Source organism: Vicugna pacos, chromosome 12 (genome assembly GCF_048564905.1).
Source record: "Vicugna pacos chromosome 12, VicPac4, whole genome shotgun sequence".
Lineage (NCBI taxonomy): Eukaryota > Metazoa > Chordata > Mammalia > Artiodactyla > Camelidae > Vicugna > Vicugna pacos.
In genome coordinates this window covers 50,657,037-50,680,486 of record NC_132998.1, presented here as the reverse complement: position 1 = coordinate 50,680,486, position 23,450 = coordinate 50,657,037, and the positions used below count along the sequence as shown (strand labels likewise).

At 34.0% G+C, this 23,450-nt stretch overlaps 1 long non-coding RNA gene across 3 annotated transcripts in view; it reads left to right on the top strand.

Moving 5' to 3' along the window:
- The window catches only part of LOC140700247 (uncharacterized), a 147,013-nt gene that overhangs the window by 37,403 nt on the left and 86,160 nt on the right, over positions 1-23,450 (top strand). For all 3 annotated transcript variants that reach the window (XR_012078611.1, XR_012078612.1, XR_012078613.1), the window contains exon 2: positions 13,170-13,247. This is a non-coding gene — a long non-coding RNA (uncharacterized lncRNA). The remainder of the gene's footprint in view (positions 1-13,169; positions 13,248-23,450) is intronic.

Genomic DNA, 23,450 nt, shown 5'->3' with positions numbered 1-23,450 from the left:
ATGACATTTTATCTCTCTAATACTTAGTTTTCTCATTTGTAAAATGGTGAAAATGTGCATATTGCGGTGTTGCCTGGGGATAAAATGGGATAATGTGGGTAACTATGCATGTGAAAATGCTTTACATATGTAAAAACCTATTAAAAAAGCATTGTTTGTTTTTGCTTAGAAATTCAATAATATTTTAACTCATAAACAGTTTTACCAATGGTGGATGTATCATGTGGTGGATTAAATTGTTGGGCCAAATTTTGACTCCTTAGCTATAAGCTTGTCATTTCAATTATTTTTGGCCAATGGTTTTTAGGCAGAAGTAACAGAGTACCAACTACAAGCATGGTTCTTAAGAAGCATCGTAGATTTCCGCTCTTTCTCCTCCATAACTGCCTTCATAATGGAAAGAGCTCACTTTGGTTTGCCTACTGGTCCAAGGAGAATTAGAGAAACAAAGATAACTTCTAGGTTTTGGTCTGAGCAGCAGGGTAGCCGATGACCCTATTTACAGAGATGGATAAGACTCAGGAATGTGTGAGTTAAGTAAAACATGATTTGGACACATTAAATGTAAGATCCTTATTAGGCATCTGAGTACAGACATCTAACAGGGAATTTCAGATCTGGTTTGGAAACTTGTGTTTAAGATAGAAATACAAACTTTATAGACATATTAAAAGCACAGGACCAGCTAAGAGCATGTAAGGAGTGAGTGTGAGTGAAGAAGACAAAAAAGGAAAAGGTCTTTAACTAAGCCTTGTTATACTGTAACATTTCAAGCAAAAGAAAGGGGATCTAGGAGAAAAAACTGAGGAAAGACAGCAATTTAGAAGTAAGATTAATATCATGATGTCCCTGAAGATAATTTTTTTAGAAAATGTTTCTGGAGGGAAGAAGGAAATGAGCAAATATATAAACTATAATTAAGAATTTGGCTAACTGGGTGAATTAAGGCCTGAAGTTAATCATTTGTTTTGGTAAGATAAAATTCCCTGGTGACTTTGACTAGAAACATTGCGGGGGATTGAAGGTGTCAATTATTTTAGGAATTCTACAGGGTAGCAGAAAAGGGGATGAAGAGGTGTTCAAAACTTTTATTTTTTAAGAAAATATGTATTACATGTCTATATGTTGTTGAGAGAGATCCAGTAAAAAGGAAAATACATTTATGTGAACAGAACAGATAATTTCAGCAACAAAGCTTATCAATAAGGAGAGAGTAGAGTCTGTGATCCAGGTAACTTGGGGTGGTTTGCTTAGAGGGGAGCAAGAACAGCTGTTCTCCTTTAATAGGACTGAAGGTAGGCTATACGGGTATAGTTAGGTAGGTAAGTAGATTTGGGGTTGGGAGTGGGGAATTTGACATTTACTTTATTGTGCCTTCTACATCCTCAGTAAAGTAAGAACATAAGCTATAAATTGGGAATGGGGTAAGTTAGATGATTTGGGAGAGGAGGAAATTGTGAAACGGTCATCTTAAAGAATTGTAGAGAGAAGGTAGTGGGAAATACAGGAAGGGCAACTGAGATTTATGGTCACAAATTTAAGGAGAGGCTAGTCAGTAAGGTTGTGATCTTCTTCCTGTCGTGTTCTAGCTGTTCATCTAGAAGCACAAAAAAGCTGAGCTGAGATTAACCAGATTAGGGATTTTCCAGGTAGCAGTCCAATTGACTCCAATATCTTGCTGGCATAACAGAATAAAAAAAAAACCATAATTTATACAAAGGCTTATATGGATCCAGAGAACTCTCCAGGGCACTGCCTACCTTGTATTAGCTCAGTTTTCTGTGCTCGTTTGATGTGGGGCACCTCCCTACTAGTACATATTTCTGTGACTGTCTCAGTGAAACAGAGAAAACTTGAGGAATCACACACTAATGTTTGTACCCAAAAGTGGCACATGCCGCTTCCATTCATATTGACCAGGCAAAGATGGTCAGTTCAAAGGAGTATAAAGCTGTTTGACCCAGGAGGTAAGGAGGACCTGGAAAGTAGGTGAGGCTCAGTAGCATCTTTATGTTGGGTGAGTATGATAAAGAGGAAATGAAGCAGTATGGTGAGAAATATAGCCAATGTGTTTTTCTAGTAATGTTCCATGGAATATATGTTGTGAAACAAGGCGCAGAAGGAAAAAAAAAAAGATAGTAGATCACAACTACAAGGAGGCTCCAATGAAATGGAAGTCCCAAACTGTCCGAAGCTTTGTTGAAAATGGCGTGGTAGGCTAAGTGAGAAGGAGAAATGGAACTGGAGGTCAGGGAATGGCCCCTGGGACACAGTTTTTTATAACTTGTTTTAAATGGTACCCCCTTTTCAATGGCACTTATTACCAATTGGTAACTACAGTCATTTAGAAGAAAATATCATTGGGAGTTATGCAGGTATGGAAGTACGACTTCCAATGGCTGAGAAGCTGAGGCATTTGAGAGGCTGTTTATATGGATGGTGCAGTTTCCCATGATGGTAAGAAGACAGTGAGCCTGGGACTAAAATTTTTAATGACTGAAGGAGATAAAGTAGAGATAAAAAAAAAAAAACCCAGCGACATTTGAGAGTACTGCAGGGAAAGCAGGGGCTGTCAAAGATTTACAAAGTTAGATTCAAACACTGAGAAAGAACACGTAAAGATATAAGGGATTTTCTGTTGACTGTGTTTGAAGAGCCGGGAAATGGTAGGACAGTGGGTCCAATTAGGACGTGTAGAGAACTATATGGGTGATTGGGAAAGTCTGAAATTTTAGTTGTTTCTGAAATAAACAGGGCGATAAATGATAGATTAGTACTGATGGTTTCTTAGGAAGAATTAGGTAATTAATTCTAATTATAGCTTCCTTTTTAGGATTAATCTGTTCCACAATTTGTATGCCTACAGAATGTAGGCCAAGGGAGTGGCAGTCTTACCAAGACCATGAGATGCACTACAGATCTTCTTAAAGCTTGTTTGGGATTGTCTCCATTAAGGGGAATAATGACAAGGGAAGACACAGCTTTGTGTCTCCTGTAAGTATTAGAACAGGGGGAGTTAGGGCTAGAATAGGAGAAATATTGCTGAAATCACTTGTTCTCTAAATGACTTTTCCAGGTTGCAAATAAGGACAATTTCTACTTTAACTTTCCACTGTAAATATATTATTGTGTGTGGTTACAAGCACAAACCCATACAAATCCAGGCTAACTGTGTATGTGTCCAGGTGCTTATTAGCTGTGTTCTCAGACAAATTACTGAACCTCTCTGAGCTTCAGTTTCTGTATCTGAGGAACTTCACTACATAGAGTTGTTAATGAGGATTAGATAAAGTATAATACATGCAGAATATTTGGAAAAATGCCTAGCCCATAGTTTTTATATTATTATTCTTACTATAGATAACTGCTATCATCATTGGATAAACTGTTCAAAGTATGGTCAAATCATTTTTCTATTTTTAGTGTAAATTTGGTCACAGTGTACTAGTGATTATTTATGGAACTCTTTAAAGGAGATGATTGGGCTTTGTTTTTGTTTTTTAATCAAAAGGAGAAAATCAAGAGTTTGTTTTTAATTGTAGCTATAAAATTTTAGATCTAATATTTGGATCTAAAATTTCAAGATACTTTGAGGTCATTTTGTATTTGTCAGTAAATGCTAAACAAGAGAGTATTTTAGTGTTCAGTGATTCTAACCATTACCAGGAAAGAAAAATAGCTAAAATAACCATTGGAGGCTTCTCTTTAGAGTATTTCAGAAGTCAATGAACCAGTTAAAAATTATACCTTATACCCATAAGAAACAGTACTGAATATTTGAAATTCAAACCAATAATGCTTTCATCCTTCTAACTGCAAAACATAAGTCATTACACAAACCCATCAAGCATGCAGATTTGGTGGTGGTGGAAGTGACAGTGAGGATTTTTGTGTTTTTGCAGTCTGCTTGTGTTGTTTTCCTGGTGTCTTTATCACAATTTGGTGTCAGGTTTTTACCTACTTCAGGCAATGAATCAAAAGTTGGTTTTTTTTTCTTTCCTTTTTTAAGGACAAAGAAATTAGACGCTCTTATGATAAACTCAGACTCTAACACAATCCAAGTCAAGAACCTCTTGTTGGAATAATATGTCAATAATTTTTGCTTATTAATTTATTTCTAAGTAAAAAAGTATTGAGATATTTTAACTTATGCTGTTGTCAAATTGAAAACATTGTTTTTCTCAAAAATTGTTCACTGTATTAAGATTTTTAATTCACTGGGTAGAATTATATGTAGAATTACACTGTTTTTTAAAATTTATTTTATTAATTGAAGTATGTTCAGTTACAATGTGTCAATTTCTAGTGCATAGCACAATGTCCCAGTCATGCATATATATACATATATTCTTTTTAATACTCTTTTTCACTAAAGGTTATTACAAGATAATGAATATAGTTCCCTGTGCTATACAGATGAATTTTGGGATTTTTAAATCTATTCTTATATGTAATGGCTAACATTTGCAGATCTCAAACTCCCATTTTTTCCCTGAGGTTAAATGCCTGTTCTAACTCCTCCTTTCTCTATGCCTTTTTGTTTTCTTGACTATTTTTACTAGAGGTTTATTTCTTTTATTAATTGATCAGATAAATAGCCCTTGAATATTTGTCAGTTTTGGTCTTATCTTTGATTTAGTTAATTTTTAGCTTTAACACAATTTCAGGCATTTCTCTTAGTTTTATTTGTTACTCTTTTTTCAGTTTTCTTAAGTTGAATCCTCTTTACATTTATTTTCATTTTCTCTCACCTCACAGACAAAAAAGGTGGTATGTCTATACTTTACAATTTACTGAATGTGTTAATGTCTGAAAGAAGCATGTTTGTTTTTTCCAACTGTTTTTGTCTCTTATTTACATATTTATATCCAATGCAGTGTGATCAAAATGCGTAAGTTTTATGGCATTTTTACCATCATAGAGAGATAGTGAACTTAAAATCTTGGGCTCTGAATTCAGCTACCCTGGAGTTCAGTCTGAGATCCATACTTTCCCAACTGTATGATCTTGGAGAACATTAATTAACTACCTTTATTTACCTTTAAAATGAAAATCATATTGTATTAATTCACAAAGTAGTTCAGAAGAATATATGAAGTAATCACTATAAAACTGCAGCATAGTCTCATCAGGCACAGTATAAAAACTCATTAAATGTAGCTCTTATTAAATTCTTTCAGAGCCCTTCAAGAGGAAATGTCATGTAATTTATTCTGTAAAAATAGTCACCCATTTGTTTTGCTTACAATATATGCACCCATATTTTAATTTTTAATGCCACTTAATTTTCATCTATGTAGTTAGGTTTTACTTTTTGTCACATAGCGAGAGTTTTATTTTGATATTTAAATTCCTTCAAATTTAATGTTTTGACTGATAAAAATTGTCTCTAATCTATTTTGTCGACTTACTTATGCTTTGCTTTTTAAGTTTCCTTGCTTTCTTTGTTACACGTGTATCTTGCTCTGTGTGTCTGCTCTTGAATCTTCACAATCTCATGATTCATAATAGTTTCTTAAGTCGGCTTTAGCCTGTTTTGTTCTAGTTGATAAGATTAAGATGAAAATATTATTTTAAATTATTATTAACTGTATTAAAAATTTTAATGCACTTTAATTTTTGCTATATCCCATCCATTTGAAGAACTTTCTCAATAATCTGTCACTTCAGATACGGATGACTTTTTATTATTTTTATGATATAGTTAACCTATGCCATCTTTTTTATAGATTAACAAAAATGACTGCAAATTTTTACTGTTACCTTTTTTATCATTTACTTTTAATTATTTTAGTTATAATTGCCCTTCTTTAACTCTTACTTTTGCTTTATCTCCCTTTCATTAGATGTACCTGTTAACTTTTAGAAAGAAATGTACATGAAGGGCTTAATTTTCAACATATCTACCTGAAGATATTTTTATTTTCTGTTGAGTCCTTGAAAGAAAGACTACTTACCAAGGCTTGATATTTTGAGGTCATACCTTTTTCCAGTCAATTATTTTGAAATCTGTGCCTTTGGCATTTTGGTTTCTGCAGCATCATAAGAACAACTGACTGTACTTGCAGAATATTTAGTCCTGTCCAAAATGTGCATTGAGACATTTGGTCCACTCCAATGGTTGTTGATATTTGGTCCTGTCCAAAATGTATTGAGACATTTGGTCCATGCCAAAAAGTTCCTTGATATTTGGTTCTGTCCAAAACATTCATTGAGACATTTGGTCCATGATTTGTTAAATGATACAAACATTTAACTTTGCCAAAAGTTTCCTGAAATTTGGACCTGACTGAGACATTTGGTGCGCACCAAAAAGTCCTTGAAATTTGGTCCTATCCACAAAGTCCATTGAGACATTTGGCCCATGATTTGTTAAATAATACAAACATTTAACTTTGTTAAAAGTTTACTTATGTTATTTTTATTGTAATTACTGACAAATTTTGAATTTCACAGTTGTTCTTACTCTTTCTCATCATGAAGTTCCACAGGGTCACTCCAGGCGATGAGCAATTACTCTCAAGAATATATTCCTGATTATTGGCTTTATATTTATCTGTCAACAATTTTAGTTATATAAATTTGATTTTGTCAGTTCAGTTACATGAATTTTGATTTGATACTGTTGTGAAGTTGGTGGCCATATTTGAATGTGACCACCAAGAACCTGGGTGACAACTTGTTCGTTCTTTTGCTGTTCATCTTTTAACATTTTAATACATTTCTGTATTGAAGGATGATCCGTTGACTACCACTGGCTTTTGAAATTCGCTATGCTAGCCTTCCGCTGCATTGTTACATGATAGCTGTTCAGTTCTGATGTATAAACGTCCCAGATTTCTGGTGGAAATCTTGGATTTTCTGGCCTTCTACCTCTGCCATACCTTCCAACGACATATACTCTCCAAATGTAAAACATTAGGTCACCTAAATCTTCTTCTTTATCTCCACAATGTTCTCAAAATTTCATTTACATCTTCCAGAGGCAAAAACAGAAAGAAGTCCAAACAACATGGATGCACACTTATGGATGCTACTTTTTGTTGTCGTGCACTCACATGTTAGACCCAGTTCTTCTTGTTTGTTTGTTTGGTCGGTTTTGGGTTTTTTTGCCACAGTGACTGTGAAAAATGAAACAGCAACCTTTTACTTGTGTATTTGGTAGGAGTAGTCAAATCACACTCACATTTGCAGTCTTGAAATACGTCATGTACAATAATGGATTAATGTTCAGATTTATTTCTCATGCAAATACAAGTATTTTCTCATTTATATAGATAAAATAGCTATTGTGCATATCTCTACTAACGCGTGGGTCTTTCTTGTCCTCTGTGTGCACCTGACAGAAGAATGAAGAAAAAGTCTAGAGTGCATGTAAAGTTTTAATTGACCATAAGCAAAACACACCATTGTTATTCTTATCCTGAAGGTGGGAACTCAGTCCCATGGATACATCTAACTCTGAATGAACCTGAGAAATGAGACCGTCTGTGTGCCAAAGAACAGGAAATGGGTTTGGTTAATAGATAGCAGTCTATGAGAAATCTCAAACAAGGCAATGTGTGATCTGTCGATGCAGAACTGTGGCAGGTGTAGTAGTATTCAGGGCTGAGGAAGTATTTTTACTCAGTTTCTGGAATCCACATGTACTGAGTCAGGTGCTGGATATGAGTAGTGTTACGAAGCTTAGCCTCAACATAATCAAAATAGTATTTCGTAAGTGATACTTGGGTGTGCCATAACATGAAGCCTTAGTAAAAATTGTCTTAATCCAGATCCATATCCCTTATTATTGGTGCCATTTTTTTCTTGCAGTAAGTTTTCAGAAAACCTTAATTTTAATTACTATTAAGAGTTTTCATCTTTTCTTCAGTGACTTCATGAGTACCTTTTAAGTGAACAACTTGTCCTTTTTATTTAAGTGTTATTACCTATTTAATTAGCACGGTAGTGCATAAATTACCAGTAAAAATAAAATTCTAACTGAATAAACATGTTGTAGTTTTCCTAGACTTAATTGTTGTTTGGTTCATAAACAAAATTAAGAACACTGTTCTAAATTATAGCTTTATCTGGTTTCTCATACTGATATAAGAAGTCTCCCTCAAAGTGTGTTTTTCAAATTGGTGTAAGTTGGCAATTTTTTTAACTGGGCCATGAAAAAGTAATACAGAAATTGGAATAAATGTTTATAGAAATTTTACCGTAATAGTTTTTCCATAAATTTATTTTTTACATAAATGTTCTTCTGTGATGCACAGGAGAAAAATAGTCTTTCACTACCAGATAGTTTGAGAAGCACTGTCTGAGAGATATTTGGCACTACTCCCATTATGTTTCCTTTCGCTGTTTCCTTGTGTCAACAACCATGTTTATGCCTCCCAGGCCATCCATCACTGGCCAGATTTTTATCTCCAAACTGCTCTGTACATCATTGAATCTAATCCAGTCATGTACTCTTCTCCATCATCCCAAACGCTTTCCTGGGCTGTCAGGAACATACATTCTGTTGTCAAGACTCTCCTATGTCCTCAGCCTCTTTTCTAAATATTTACAACAACCACATTCATCCACCTTTGCCTTATCTCTTTCTAAACTTCTTTATTCTTGTGATTTCTCTCTGTCATCTTCATAAATATTCTCTATGATTTTTTTCGTCAACATACAAACATGCTCTGGTTTCCTTCATGTAAAATCTCTCTCCCTCTCTCTCTCTCTCTCTCTATCTATCTGTCTATCTATCTATCTAATTCTTTATCTATAATCATCTTTCTGTCTCTTCAGACAGCATGCTGCTTTTCAGGCACTGTCTCACTACACTCTTCCCCTTCATAAAAAATGACTTTTTGAAGAATAGTCTATCCTGACTGTCTGTACTTCCTCATTTTTCTCTTCTCACCTCATCTCTGCTAGTTCAATGAACCACTTTTGTCAAGGAAACCTATCATTTCTATCTTGATGCATGTTGCTTTCCTGTTCTCATCTTAATTGCAGCATTTAGTGTAAAATACCACTTCCTATTCTTAAATAAGTTTATTCCTTTGTATTCCGTTTTCTCTGTTACACTCTATTTTCTCCTACCTTATTGCCTACTCCTTCTCAGTGTCTGATGCTGAATCCTCCTTTTATGCCATTTGACTCTAGGTGATTAAGTGTCTCACAGCTCAGTCATCAAACTCACTTCTCTTCTCTGAATGTATCTTCCTCAGGTAACTTCATACAGGTCCATGACTATAACTGACATCCATGTGCTGAAACGCCCAAATATCTGTCTCCAGCCCTAACTTTTCACCTGAAATCCAGACTCATATTTTAACAACTTACTGGACAGTTCCACTTAGATAATATGCATGTCCAATTCAAGACATCCCAAGGGAACTTTCTCCCCTAAATGTACTGTATCCTATGCTTCCTGTTCTTAGTGAATGGCATCAACACTGACTCAATTTGCTTAAATCAAAAGTCTGAGAATCTCTGTTGATTTTCATGTTTTTTCTTTCTTTCTTTTGGCAAATATTTTCAGCCCTGTTTCCAAAATATATCATAAATATGTTTACTTCTCTCCCACTGAACCACTAACAGACTTGACCTGACCATGATTATCTCTAGACTGGACTACCAGACTATGCCAGCAGTCTTCTTTCTGGTCCTGTGTAGGCACCATTCTTCCTTCATTTTTTAAGCACAAGTCAGAATAAATATTTGAAATTTCTACCATTCAGGAGTCTAAAACCCTCTAGTACCTTCTCTTCACACTTATTTTTTAAAATATTTTTATTGAAGTATAGTCAGTTTATAATGTGTCAGTTTCTAGTGTCCAGCATAATGCTTCAGTCATACATGAACAGACATATATTCGTTTTCATATTCTTTTTCACCATAAGTTACTACAAGACACTGAACATTGTTCCCTGTGCTATACAGTATGAACTTGTTGTTTCTCTATTTTATATATATTAGTTAGTATCTGCAGATCTTGAACTACCAGGTTGTTCCTTCCCACCCCTTGTCCCCAGGTAACCATAAAATTGTTTACTATGTCTGCAAGTCTGTTTCTGTTTTGTAGATGAATTCATTAGTGTCCTCTGTTTTCTTTCTTTTTTTTTTTTTTACGTTCCACATATGAGTGATATCATATGACATTTTCCTTTCTCCTTCTGGCTTCACTTAAAATGACAATTTCCAATTCCATCCATGTTGCTGCAAATGGCATTATTTTATTATTTTGTATGGCTGAGTAGTATTCCTTTGTTTAAATATACCACAACTTCTTTATCCAGTCATCTGTCAATGGACATTTTGGTTGTTTCCATGTCTTGGCTGTTGTAAATAGTGCTGCTGTGAACATTGGGTTGCATGTACCTTTTTGAATTAGAGTTCCCTCTGGATATATGCCCAGGAGTGGGATTGCTGGATCACATAGTTTGTCTATTTTTAGTATTTTGAGGAATCTCCATGCTGTTTTCCATTCTGGCTATACCAAATTACATTCTCACCAACAGTGTAGGAGGAGGGTTCCCTTTTCTCTGTACCCTCTCCAGCACTTACTGTTTATGATGGCCATTCTGACTGGTGTGAGGTGGTCCTTATTTGTAGCTTTGATCTGCATTTCTTCACTTCACATAACATCCAAATTACTTTGCAGTGACTCATAAGCTTTTAGTTTATTTTTGCCCTATAGTCACTAGCCCTATAATTGGTTTCCTTTCAGTTAACTCAGAGCATTTGTGTTTTCTGTTCCCTTTGCTTGTAATGCTCTTCCCATAGAACTTCAAATGGTTATCTTCTTAGTACTTAGGTCTTATCTAAAATCATGTGTCCTAACAAGTCTCTCTCAGACAGTTTAAAGGTATTTCCCTCCCTTAGTATTGCAAAACTCTTATTTTCATCAAGGCATGTATCCGTACATGATATTGTCTTACGTGTGTGATTTTTTTTGTTTGTTTGTTTATAGCCCATCCATCCCTTCTTGAACAAAATATATGTTCTTCAGTTCAGAAAAAGTTTGTCTTGTTCTATTCTGTACTTAGAACGGGGCTTAGAATATAGTAGACAATTGATCAATATTTTTTGAATGAGTGAAAGTTAGGGGCAACTGGATTAGCAGCTATTGGCCAGAAGGTATTTTAAACTACAAATCAGTTGAGTCATGTTACATTCATATATTAATTATGTGAACATATCAATATATGTCAAATATATTATCATTTACATTAATTTTCATATTTAACCAGAGAGTATTACAGTTATGCTGATTTAAAATTGTCTTTAGTCTGTTTACCAAAACAAGAAAGGTGGGAAAAATGATGTTATATAATGAAGTTACCTTAAAGGAAAGGAAAAAATGTACAAAGTATAAAAAGTTCATTTTAATGTGCAGTTATTATAAAGAGTGAAACCTGCTTGAATAGGCATTGCAAGTTCAAGAGAATTATAAGAAAAAAAATTATCTATTTTTACAGATTATTTGCTTTTCAATTCTAAGGACATAGGCAGCGTCTAAGTTTACTGACAAAGCAAAAAATAAAGTAACTTCATTAACCGTGCTAACTTAGATTTCTCTAAAAAATGGCAAGCTATATTTTATTACTTTTTCAATTACAATTAATCTATTTTTAAAGTTCTGATTAAATGCCTGAATGATAAAAATGTTCCTGTTTTAATTTTTAAAGAATCAGTGGTTGTTTCATTGACTGCAACATAAAACTCAAATTTGGAAAGCCATTCCTGGATTCAATAACAAAGTGTTAGCTTTTGAGTGATAATGCATGGCCAACTTTAAAAAGTGTGTGTGTTGCATTAATTGTGTTCAAATGTTGTAAAAAAATACATTTCCTGTTAAAAGTGACAAATATATTTTAAATTTGAGTTTAGGTGTTCCATTTGTAGGACAGAAATTGATGTTAGCACCTATTATTAGCATCATTATTAGTATTAAAATATTAAAAGTATTGCTTTGTTTCATCAGAAAAAAGTTGAAGTTGCCACACAGTTCAAGTTATTATTATAGACCCTTTCTATGGCATCGCATTTTACTCCCAGAAAGTCTACCTCTGATTTTATGTGCTAACACATACAGATATACTTAATGTCCATATATCACGATTTTTCTTCAAATCTTTCATATCCATCTATACACTCAAAATAATTGGTTTGGCTTGAGGTAGAAAAAAGACTTATTTGATCAGAGATATGAGTCCATATTATCAAACACCATCATTATTTCATAAAATTTTATTATTTTTAGGAAAGTATATTTAGTCAGTAAACATCACTGGTACATACCACTGTCATAACATGATACCATTTTACATCAATTAATTTAAATAAGACAGCAATTTTTTGTAATTCATCTGTATTTGGTTAAAAAATACAGGGTGAGTTTACTCATGGAGTGAATGGGAGCACAGGAAAAAATTGGAATAAGTCCTAATATTGTAGGATGTGAGTTCCATGTGAGAGTGTGGATTGGTAAAGTAAATAAGAGAGAAACATAAAAATATGAGCCATGATTAAATCTCTAAATATGTTTAGTTTTATTTTTTTATAAGTAGTTGATGTAAAAAGAGTGATAAAGGAATGAGTAAATTTACCAAAAGAACTTCTGACACTACTCTTTCAGATAATCAGGGCTACCCCTAGTATCTACAGGGCATGGGCAAGTACAGATGCAGACTCACTCACATAAAAGTTGTAAATGAAGCTAATAAATTGTTAAATAATACATGATCTACTGTCTTACCTTGAAAAGTAACCTGTAAAAAGTCAAAGCTGAAAAATTTATGAAAATGGTTTCATTATCACTGAAAGTCTGCAAAATATCAGATATGACTACATTTAAATATTATTTTTCATGTCTGAATACATAACATTTTTCAGATATTCCTCTTTTTCGTAGTCATGCAAATGCTTTTTTTCCTTATTCAAATGTTTTTGGAATATTAGAATGCTGCTTTAGTTTTATATTTCACACATACTTTATTTGATCTCATTTTTTTGAATTTCGTCTTTAAAATTTGTCGATAAAAATCTCTTTAGGTTTTTAAACTTTTTTGTAAAAATCGATTTTGCAAGAACCTATTATATTCATGCAATCTGAGAAAGATTTGCCAAATTTATGAATTTATCTTACCTCTTAATTAAACTTTGTCCCTTTCCTATGACGGCAGTGGAATAACCAACATCTTCTTGGAATTCAGACATGGTGACAAGAGATGAGAAGAAAGATTTCCCAGGGCCCAGCAATGGTAGGAGACCAGATGTTTTGATTATACATTGTGTTGTGCCAGTGTGGAGTATTGTATCTTGAGTAACGTAGCACCCATATGTTTTCTTATATATTTATTTAATTTTAGTTTTTAGCCTCCTTTGGCTATGTGGGTATCTTCAAAGGACAGAGCCTAAGGCAGGAAGGTTTAAGAACAATACCATACATAGTTTGTTGCACCTTCTCCATACTCAAAACCAGATTGCCTCTGGGATGGCTCTTCTCTCATCTACTAGTTTGGACTCAGGTATTTTTCTAGAATGTTCACAGCAGTAGCACCTGTGCTTGAATTTTGAGGATCCTTTTGATTGATCCCCTTATCTTAGATATCTTACTTTTGTCACCAACTTTTCCATCTAAGATAGGTTTGCTACACTGGTCGCACCTGCTGTCAATCTGTCTCCTACTCGTATCCTGTTTAACTCTTGTTAATCCCATCTCTCTGCTAAACTAATGGAAACTTCAGCTAAATTCAGCCATACTTTCTTTTTAAACATACAGTTTGTTTAAGGTGGGCTGGAATCAAAATTATAACATGGGACTTAAAGTTTAATAAACTATGACAGTAAAACTTCTTTAATGAAAGAGCTGTTTAGAAGTTTTATTTTTTTAAAGGGGTAATGATAAGCATTTAAAAATATAACCCACAGTATATAGGAATCCTTTTATTAATTCACCTGCCTATTGAAGGACTAAGCTAATAGTCAGTTCATTACGAATATACTTCTATGCCTCATTTCTCATTATGAAGGAAAATCAAAATATCATTTAAAGTAGAGTTAGAATTATCTCATTTTGTAAAAAAGAAGATAAATTTTAACCTAGATCCAAGTAATAAAGCTCAAACAATGAAATAATATAAGCTAAAGATTTTTGAGAACAGAATTTTCATTGCCAAACATAGAAAATGAAGGTAAGCCTGATAAAGAAAACTGTTATAAAGTAAATGTTCTCATGTGGTTCAATGGAAGGAAGTTTTCCATCTGTATCTGGAATTAATAGTGTCTGGAAGAAGACATTGATTACCAATTATTTTGCTACTTGGCTATATGAACTTAGATATATTAGATACCTTGAGACCGAAACTACCCAGAAGCAGAGTACAAGGAATGAAACAATGGTGAGTTAGATGACTATTGTGAGCTACAGAAGGAAGATGGAAAGTTGTAATGCCTTTTTACAAAGCCACGTACCTCAGCAAATACTGCAAGAACTACACAGAGCAAATTTAAGAATTCTGTGAACCAGCTACCATGGAAGTGACCTTAAGGAATTTCTTCAGAATGACTAGTTTACAGACTTGATGGTATTTGCAAGAGAGAAATGAATGTAGGGAAGTATATAGGGACCTTGAACATGCCAAGGAAAATGAAAACCTTTGTTAATAAGCTCTTTGACCAGGATGTGAATGTTGGAATGAAAAGAAAAGAAAAGAAAAGAAAAAAAAGAAAAGAAAAAAAAAAAGAAAGAGAAAGAAAAAGAAAATAAATTTAAAAAAATAAGAGGATGAAATCATGGAGTCTTTAGAAGGAAGGAGACTTAAAGATCAGTTTATATAACCTATCAAATGTTAAACAGAGTTCTAGAGAATGAATATATTTGTTCTAAGGAAAATATAGTTAATTTTCAAGTGTCTGATAATAAGACTGACTCTAATATGTTCACAAATAACAGTACAGTTATTTATACTGTTACCCAATTTTTCACCTGTGTTTTAATGGTAATAATTTTGAGGCTAAAAATATGATTTTAGGAGATTATTTTTGTTTATTGTGTATTTGATGCTGTTGTTAAAATGTTAATTGCTTCAGCTGAGTCAAGTTGTTTCTTACCTAGAATTGTTGCAAGAAAAGTTGAATTTAAGTAATTAACCTTGACAGTTAAACATCACATGCAATTTTATACAATGGATTTTGCATATCAGAGCTTCTATTGGAACCTGTGAGAAATGCTTTAATGATATTTTTTAATGAAGAGATAAAAACACCTGCTAGAAAAGCACCAGAAAAATAATGATTTTTAGGGAGTGTAGAAGTATAACAATTTCCAGAATCTTTGCTCTTTACAAGTATTATTCTTTCATTTTAACCACATCCCATATTGTGTAAGGAATGTCAAAATTTTTTTTCCTACCTTAAAATAAATAAATTTGGTATGAAGAGCTAATAAAAGTGTGCTCATAGTGACAAAGTATCTTCTAACGCATTAATTTAGAGACTACAGTTAAATTTGCATATTTAAAAATTAGGAGTGATGTCAGTAAAATGGCAGGATAAAAGAGCCTCTGATGGTATCTCCCGCACAGCAGCAATGATTTGGCAGTCATCTATGGCAAAGCCCTCTGCGGGTAGGGGTTTCTTCAGGTAGGAAGTTGCAAAACCTCAGTGGAGCTCAAGACCAAGGAGGGCAGTTTTGAGAAGGCAGGCTATGCCCAGGTAGCAGGTTCACCAACCATTACAGAGCTGGAAATAACCCCATCTCCATGCAGATTTTGCTGCCGGCCTTGATCCTGCCACCAGCACCATCTGCCAAGGGACCCAGGAGGAGTCACGCCTACCTGAGCCTCAGTAACAGGCCTGCTAACGTTGGTCTCAGTTGTGGACTCTGAAGAGTCCAAGACCCAGCTCCAGAACCTTAGCTATATTCAGGAGTGGCCCTGCCTGGCTAGGGACCCAGTGAAAGACATGCCCATTTTTGCCCCCAGGGGTTTACCCACCACCCCTTGGTCAACCTGAGGATCCTGAAGCAGTCCTGTTATTCACCTCCAGCGCCTCTTGGCCCTGGTCTGAGGGCAGTCCTGCCTGCTCAGAAGCCTAGTAGGAGGAATGCCCATTCTTGCTGCCAGAAGCAGGTCTGCTGAATTCAGTCCCAGCTGCAGACCCTGAAGTAGCCCTGTGACTTGGTTCTAGCCACTCTCAAACACAGGCCAGGTGCAATCCGGCCTGCCGAGGGACCCCTTCAGTAGCCCAACAAGAGCCTACCCAAAAGCCAAGTGCTAGCCACATCCATCTACATACCTTGTCACAAGCCCGTCAAATGCAGACCCCGAGCAGACTCTTTTCCCAGCACCAGCCCTGCTGACCAAGGACCTAGAAACAGTTCATTCTTCCCAGGAACCAGACAGAAGCCATGCCTGCCCAAGCTGCTGGCAACAGTCTTGCCAACCCTGTGCACCAAATATCCAGCAATAGCCACATGATCTGGCCTCAACCCAAATGAACAGTGATTGCAGAGATAATCCCACCAGCCCAGGTAACCAACAAGAGAACGTCTTTCCCTGCTGAAACCAGTCTGTGAAGACTGGAAAAGGCAACTGTTTCTTCAAATGTACAGATACCAATGCAAGGCTACATAGATCATGAAGAATCAAATATTATATCTACAAGTTAAGTGTCATTTCCTACCGAAAGTGGTATGAAACTAGAAAACAGTGACAGAAGTAAAACAAAAATTCACAAACATGCGGAAATAACACAACACACTCATGAACAACCAAGGGGTCAGAAAAGAAAATAAATGAAAATCAACAAGTATCTTGAGACAACCAGAAGTGGAAATAAACATATCAAAACTTACAGGATAGAGCAAGCCGTACTTAGAGGGAAGTTTATAGCTATAATTGCCTATATTATGAAAAAAGAAAAATCAAATAAACAACCTAATTTTATACCTCAAGGAATGGGGTGGGGGGAGGAACTAAGCCCAAATTTAGCAAAAAGAAGGAAATTATTAAAAAAAAAAAGTACAGAAATAAATAAAACAGAGATTAGACAGATAATAGAAAAACCAATAATACTTAGTTTTTTTTAAAATAAAAACAAAATTGACAAAATTTTAGCTAGACTAACCAAGAAAAAAAGAGAGAAGTCTCTAATAGAAATGAAGAGGAAACATTACAACTTATACCACACAAAGGCAAAGGATTATAAGAGATTACTGTAAACAATTTTATGCTAACAAATCCGATAACCTAAAAGAGATGGATAAATTCTTAGAAACATTCCATCTACCAAGACTGAATCATGAAGTAGAAAATTTGAACAGACCAATATTGAGTAAATAAATTAAATCAGTAATCAAAAATCCACCAACAGAAAGAAAAGCTCAGGAACCAGATGTCCTCACTGGTTAATTCTACTAAACATTTAAAGAATTAACACAAATCTTTCTCAAATTCTTCCAAAGAATTGAAGAAGAGGAAACACTTCCAAACTCATTTTACAAGACCAGCATTATCCTTATAATAAGTTCAAATAAAGACAAAGCAAGAAAATTACTGGCCAGTATCCCTGTTAAACATGTATGCAAAAATCTTCAACAAAATACTAGTAAATCAAATTCAACAGCACAGTGAAAGGATCATACACCATAATCAAATAGGATTTATCCCTGTGATGGTTCACCATACACAAATAAAACATAATATGCAACATTAACAGAATGAAAGATAAAAAATCATGTTTGTTTCAACAGATGCATGGAAAGCATTTGACAAAGTCATCATCCATTTATGATAAAAATTCTCACCAAATTAGGTATAGCAGGAATACACTTCAACATAATGAAAGCCATCCATTCCAAGCCTGTAGCCAACATCATATTCAAAGGTGAAAAACTGAAAGCTTTTAATCTGATGTCAGGAACAAGTCAAGAATGCCCATTCTCCCCAGTTTTATTCAACATAGTACTGAAAGTCTAGCCAGAGCATTTAGGCAAGAAAAAGAAAAGGCATCCAAACTAGAAAAGGAGTAAAATTGTTCTTATTTACAGATGACATGATCTTATATGTAGAAAACCCTAATGATTCAAAAGAAATGGTAGAACTAATAAATTCAATAAAGTTACAGAATACAAATAAAAATACAAAAATTAGTTGCATTTTTATACTCTAACAATACACTATCCAAGAAAGACCCTATATGTGTGGGTCACTGTTCAGTTTTCCGGTCTCAGTGCTTGGTTTATTGCAGTACTATACTGTTTTGATTACTATTGCTTTGTACCATAATTTAAATCAGGAAGTGGAATGCCTTCAGCTTTGTTATTCTTTCTCAGTATTACTTTGACCATTCAGGTAAAAGTGATTACATACAGACTTTAAGGATTCTTTTTTCTTTTTTTCTGTGAAAAACACTTTTGGAATATATATGGATTTATATAGGATCTATATGTTATTAAACCATAGAAAAAGAATACAATACTGTCTTTTGTGATAATGTGGATGAGCCTGGAGGATACTTTGTAAGTACATCAAGCCAGACCCTGAAAGACAAATATTATGTGAACTCACTTGTATGCAGAATCTAAAAGAGTCAAACTTACAGAAATAGTGTATCGTACTCAGTGGCAGTTGTGAAGGACTGAGAAGTAGGGGAAATCAGATTTGTTAAACAAAGGGTACAAACTTTTAGTATAAGGCAAATAAGTTCTGAGGATCTAATGTACAGCCTGGTGACTGTAGTTAATAATACTGTATTTTATACTTGACATTTACTAAGAGTAAATCTTAAGTGTTCTACTCTTCAAATGTGTTCCCTCACAGGACTGTGCCCAGTTTCTTTAGCACGACATTCAGTACCCTCAGAACTCTGCTGCCTCTCATGTCTTTGTACAGTAATCAAACATCTTAAAATTCCCTGCATATCCTACCGTGTAATAGCACAAATATTTTTACCAGAAATATTTTATATTATAACTTTTCATAGCTGGGCTAATTCTGTTTCTTCAAAACACGATTGTAAATCCCCAACCCCTAATTTATCCCTCCTTATTAGTTATAAAATAGACAAACAACAAGGACCTACTGGATAGCACAGGGAAATGTATTCAGTTTCTTGTAATAACATATATGGAAAAGAATCAGAAAATATATGTATGTATATGTATAACTGAAACACTTTTCTGTGCACCTGAAACTAACATTTTAAATCAACTGCACTTCAATAAAAATTTTTTAAAATAATAATAACCACAAAAAAAAGACAACTGCAAATGAAGTAGAGAGCAACACATACCCCATCCTTCAACTTTGCTAACAATTCCAGCCTCTCATATGTGTAACTATCTTTGTAATTTGATTTGATTATATATTAAATGCATTTATAGATGAAAAAAATGAAACTAGACGTAATTTCTTAATTCAATGGAAGGTTGATTTCTATAATCAGAATGAAGGTGTAATATGTAATTGTATCATTGGTACAGGCTTTATACCTGGTTTAGAAATGTCATTTTGTAAGTTATTAAATTGCTGCTTTATTGATATTTCCATTATTCTCATAAAATTTTGCCTTAAGAATTTGTTTCTTCCATTTGCTAAAGTAAAAATGTGTAGACAAAAATATATGAAATTAATACTTTAAAAATTTTGCTAGGGAAAACATTAAATATAGCATTGACTTCAACTTTGTTAGTAATCCAGTCAGTTATTTGTATTTGTATTAAATTCAGTTGTTAATAAATCACACATGGAAGCAATAGAACAAGACAGTATTTACTTACCTCTCTGTTAATATTCTAAGTGTCTCTATAAGGGTAATGGACACTTACTCTTGTCACACAGCCTGGCAGCCAAAATTTTTTTCTAATTCCCAAGTTCAGAGAGTTTGTGACTATTTCCAGATGGAGTAATTGTTAAAAATCTATCCATTTAGCTAATCTTTCAAATATTTCTACATTTTAACTTTGTTAAACATGGTCCCAACCAACGACTATTAAGGACATATATGCAACTATTATTTCCAAGTAGAATTATAGAGTTTTAAAATTCGAAAGACCTTTGAAACAACCAATCCAATTACTTCATGTACTGAAGATGACTTTTGTATACAACATGAGTACAAGAGTGTCAAAAAAAAAAAAGTGGCATTGTCACTGGCATGTGTGCCTTGAACTTGATTGCTCTACCTGTGACTGTCACCTGCTCTATGAGAGGCATATCACACTTGGATATATCAGTTACTATAAGTAAAAGGCTAATGATTACTATAGTGCTTCTGTGTACAAATAAATAGGCTAGTTGCAAGTTTTTATACATACTTATGTATACTTGCTTTTTATTTAGTACGATGAAATAGGTAAACTAGATGCCATCCAAAGTCGTCTTTAGCTCTGTAATTCTAAGTACAGTGTATGTATGCTTTTTTCCTAATAAATTGTAAGTAGTTTATTTACTTCTATAGAATGTTCACACATTATATACTCATATTCTATAACCTCTTTCTGTCTCACCTATAACCATATTTTTATTTATGTAACTGATAACATAGGGTTTTCATTCACACAAATTAGACTTTACTGTTTCTTTGAGTACCTGTTTCACTTTAGACAATCAATTAATCTTGTATTTCCCAGTTTCTTCATCTGTAAAATCTTTATAATGCAGATTATGCTACAGGGTTGTTGGAAGGATTACCTGCATTTATTCTTTAATTCATCATGTAGGTACATTGCTGGGTACTGGGAACACAGCAGTAAGCTAGAAAGACAGTATCAAACATTCTAGTACATATGAAAACAAATTACAAACTGCAAAGATAAATTTTGCCATTATCAAGCTAACACCCTAGGATTATGTAAATTTGATCATATAGATAGAAGTCTCATTTTATTTTTTAAAGACAAGTAATTTTTACCACTTAGGAACTTCAAAACAGATTTTTTTAAGATTTATTGTCTACAAAGCTATACATTCTCTAGCAGGGGCAATTCTTATAACTATATTCTTTATCACCTGACATTGCCTACTGGTTTTTGTATTTAGTTTATAGACTGTAGCTCCAGGCAAAAGTTTAACAGAGTTAATTTATTACAATGTGTTAGTTGTTCTTGGCACCTCATAGGAAGACATTGCAGGAAAAGATTAGCTTAAGCAGAATTAAACTATCAAAAAGCTGAAATAAAAGAGATATTGAGAACCTATGTAATGTTGTGATGACAGCTGTTTCTGGGCCCAACAAATTAGGAAATATGACTGATAAACACTTTGAAACAAGGGCCTATTGAGATTCAGTCAAAATTAATCTGTGGGTAATTAGCTACCTGCCAAATACTGCTGTCCTATATGGCTCAAGTTGGCCACTAGTAAAGGAGTGCCAAGGACAGAACAAGTGAAAGAACTAAAGCAGGATGTAAAACTAAGTACAGGACAGGATGATAGGCATGGTTACCAGCCAAAGAAATTGACCAGAAGGAAACTCATTATAAGCCTACTAAATATTTTAGGGACTTTGAAAAAAAAAAACAGCCTTAGAAGATATAGTATATCCTTCCAGAGAGAATTAGTGATTTGCCTTCCCACAGATATCCCAGCATTGTAAAGATAAAGCCTTCCAGTTCCCCTCCCAGAGATGCACTTACTCCAGGGTGAGAGTAAGTTCTCTCCTTCCATGGGGTGAAGCGTGGATGTGCTAGCAACCTTCAATGACTCTTCTCTGTAGCTTGTCTGTTTTTAGTTTACTTGTCATAGTAGCTAGAGTTAACCTAACTAATAAAGTGTTGCAACCTAACAAGACAATAGACCAGTCAAATATGTCTTCAGTCTTAAACTGTTTATCCTGTAAGGTCCATGTATCAACTCTGAATCTAAGTGGGTTTCAAAGGTTGTTACTCAGAAATATTATGAACAGTACAGTTAATTGATTTTCTTTTACCAGAAAGCACACTGAAAGAGAAATATACCTTATACATTCCTAAATGTTTTGTTATAATTATCTGAATATAGATAATGTTTAAGAACATCCTAAATAACTGGTATTTCTCTCCTAGTATAAATTAGATTTTTTTTTTTAGAACTTGTTTTGGTTCTTGTAATGAAGAGTATAGTTTTGTTTATCTTGAGAAAAATATAGGCTTCCCTACCCAGGAGAGCCATTCTTTTCCAAGACATGTATATACTCAATAAATTAAAATGTGGAGTGTTGAAGGAGAAAGAAATTATTCACTTACTGGGCAGATCCACTGTATCAGCTAAGGTGATCAGTACCACAGACATAATTGGTTTATATGCAATATTAACTCTAGAAAATGACCATAATGCAATCTAATCTTCTGATTGTTAAAGTCCAAGTGTATGAAAATCATTTACAATGTGTATCATTGCCTTGCTTGTTAAAATTTTTGTCCCACATTGTCTTCAGCATTTCCTTCACACTGGACTAGAAATGTAAGGTATAGTGACCCTCATATTGGTGTAAATACAGGTCTTTGTGTTTTAAGTGAAAAAATATAATGTTGCCGATTGATTCATGGCATAGTTTTCTAGGAGTTTTGTCAATGGGTTTTTCCTATGATTATTATAATACATCGATAGTCCTAACTCTCCTTTGTCAAGACACAGATGGTGGTGAAAGAAAGAGATATAGGTTTATAAGATTTTAGAAAAGTTAGACAATTGAAAGTTTAGAGAACACGTACCCAAAGTTTTGACCATCACTAATCTCAAATAAGGTGTCAGAGCTACAGAAGGCTAACATTAACCACTCATATTTTCAAATAGAAAACTATCAAGTCCATGGGTAGAGAGAACAGGAAATTTCTTTCATCTAAGAAGTCATATATCAATGTCTTCAGGTCAGAAAGAAGCAATTGTGAAACATTTCTTATAGTCTGAAGTTTTCCTTTAATCCATTCCAGTCACTCTTATGTTAGAAAAATGAATGGCTCGTGGTTAGACTCCATCAAATGCAACAGAAATAATTTCTCACTATTACGAAAAAGTTCAAGTAGATGAATACCATGAATATGCGTGAAATGAGTTGGACACTACAGTAAAAGTGAACTGATAATTTCAAATAAAAGCAGAGCTAACTAGTTTCCTTATCTAAACTTAAGAGTATAAAACAGTCTCCTATTTAATGCACTGGAACAAAAAAAAGTATTAAAGGAAATGTGATTCAGTAATTTAAGGAGCCAATAATGTACTGATTCTGGGGCAGAGTGGTTTATTTTATTTCATTGCCCATGGTTTGGAAAGTTTACCCTTGTCAAGGGCATGGGCGTTGTGATTTCCTTATTCTAGAAAAGTTACACGCGATGGAAATGTCTATTTAGTCAGTTTCAATTACACAGCTTAGAATGTCAACGTAGAGTAGACCTGTGGAGACCTACAGCGGAAGAAAAACTTATTTAATGGTTCTGAGTTTTTGAAAAAAATTAAGGAAGAGAAAGGAAATCTGTATTTGTA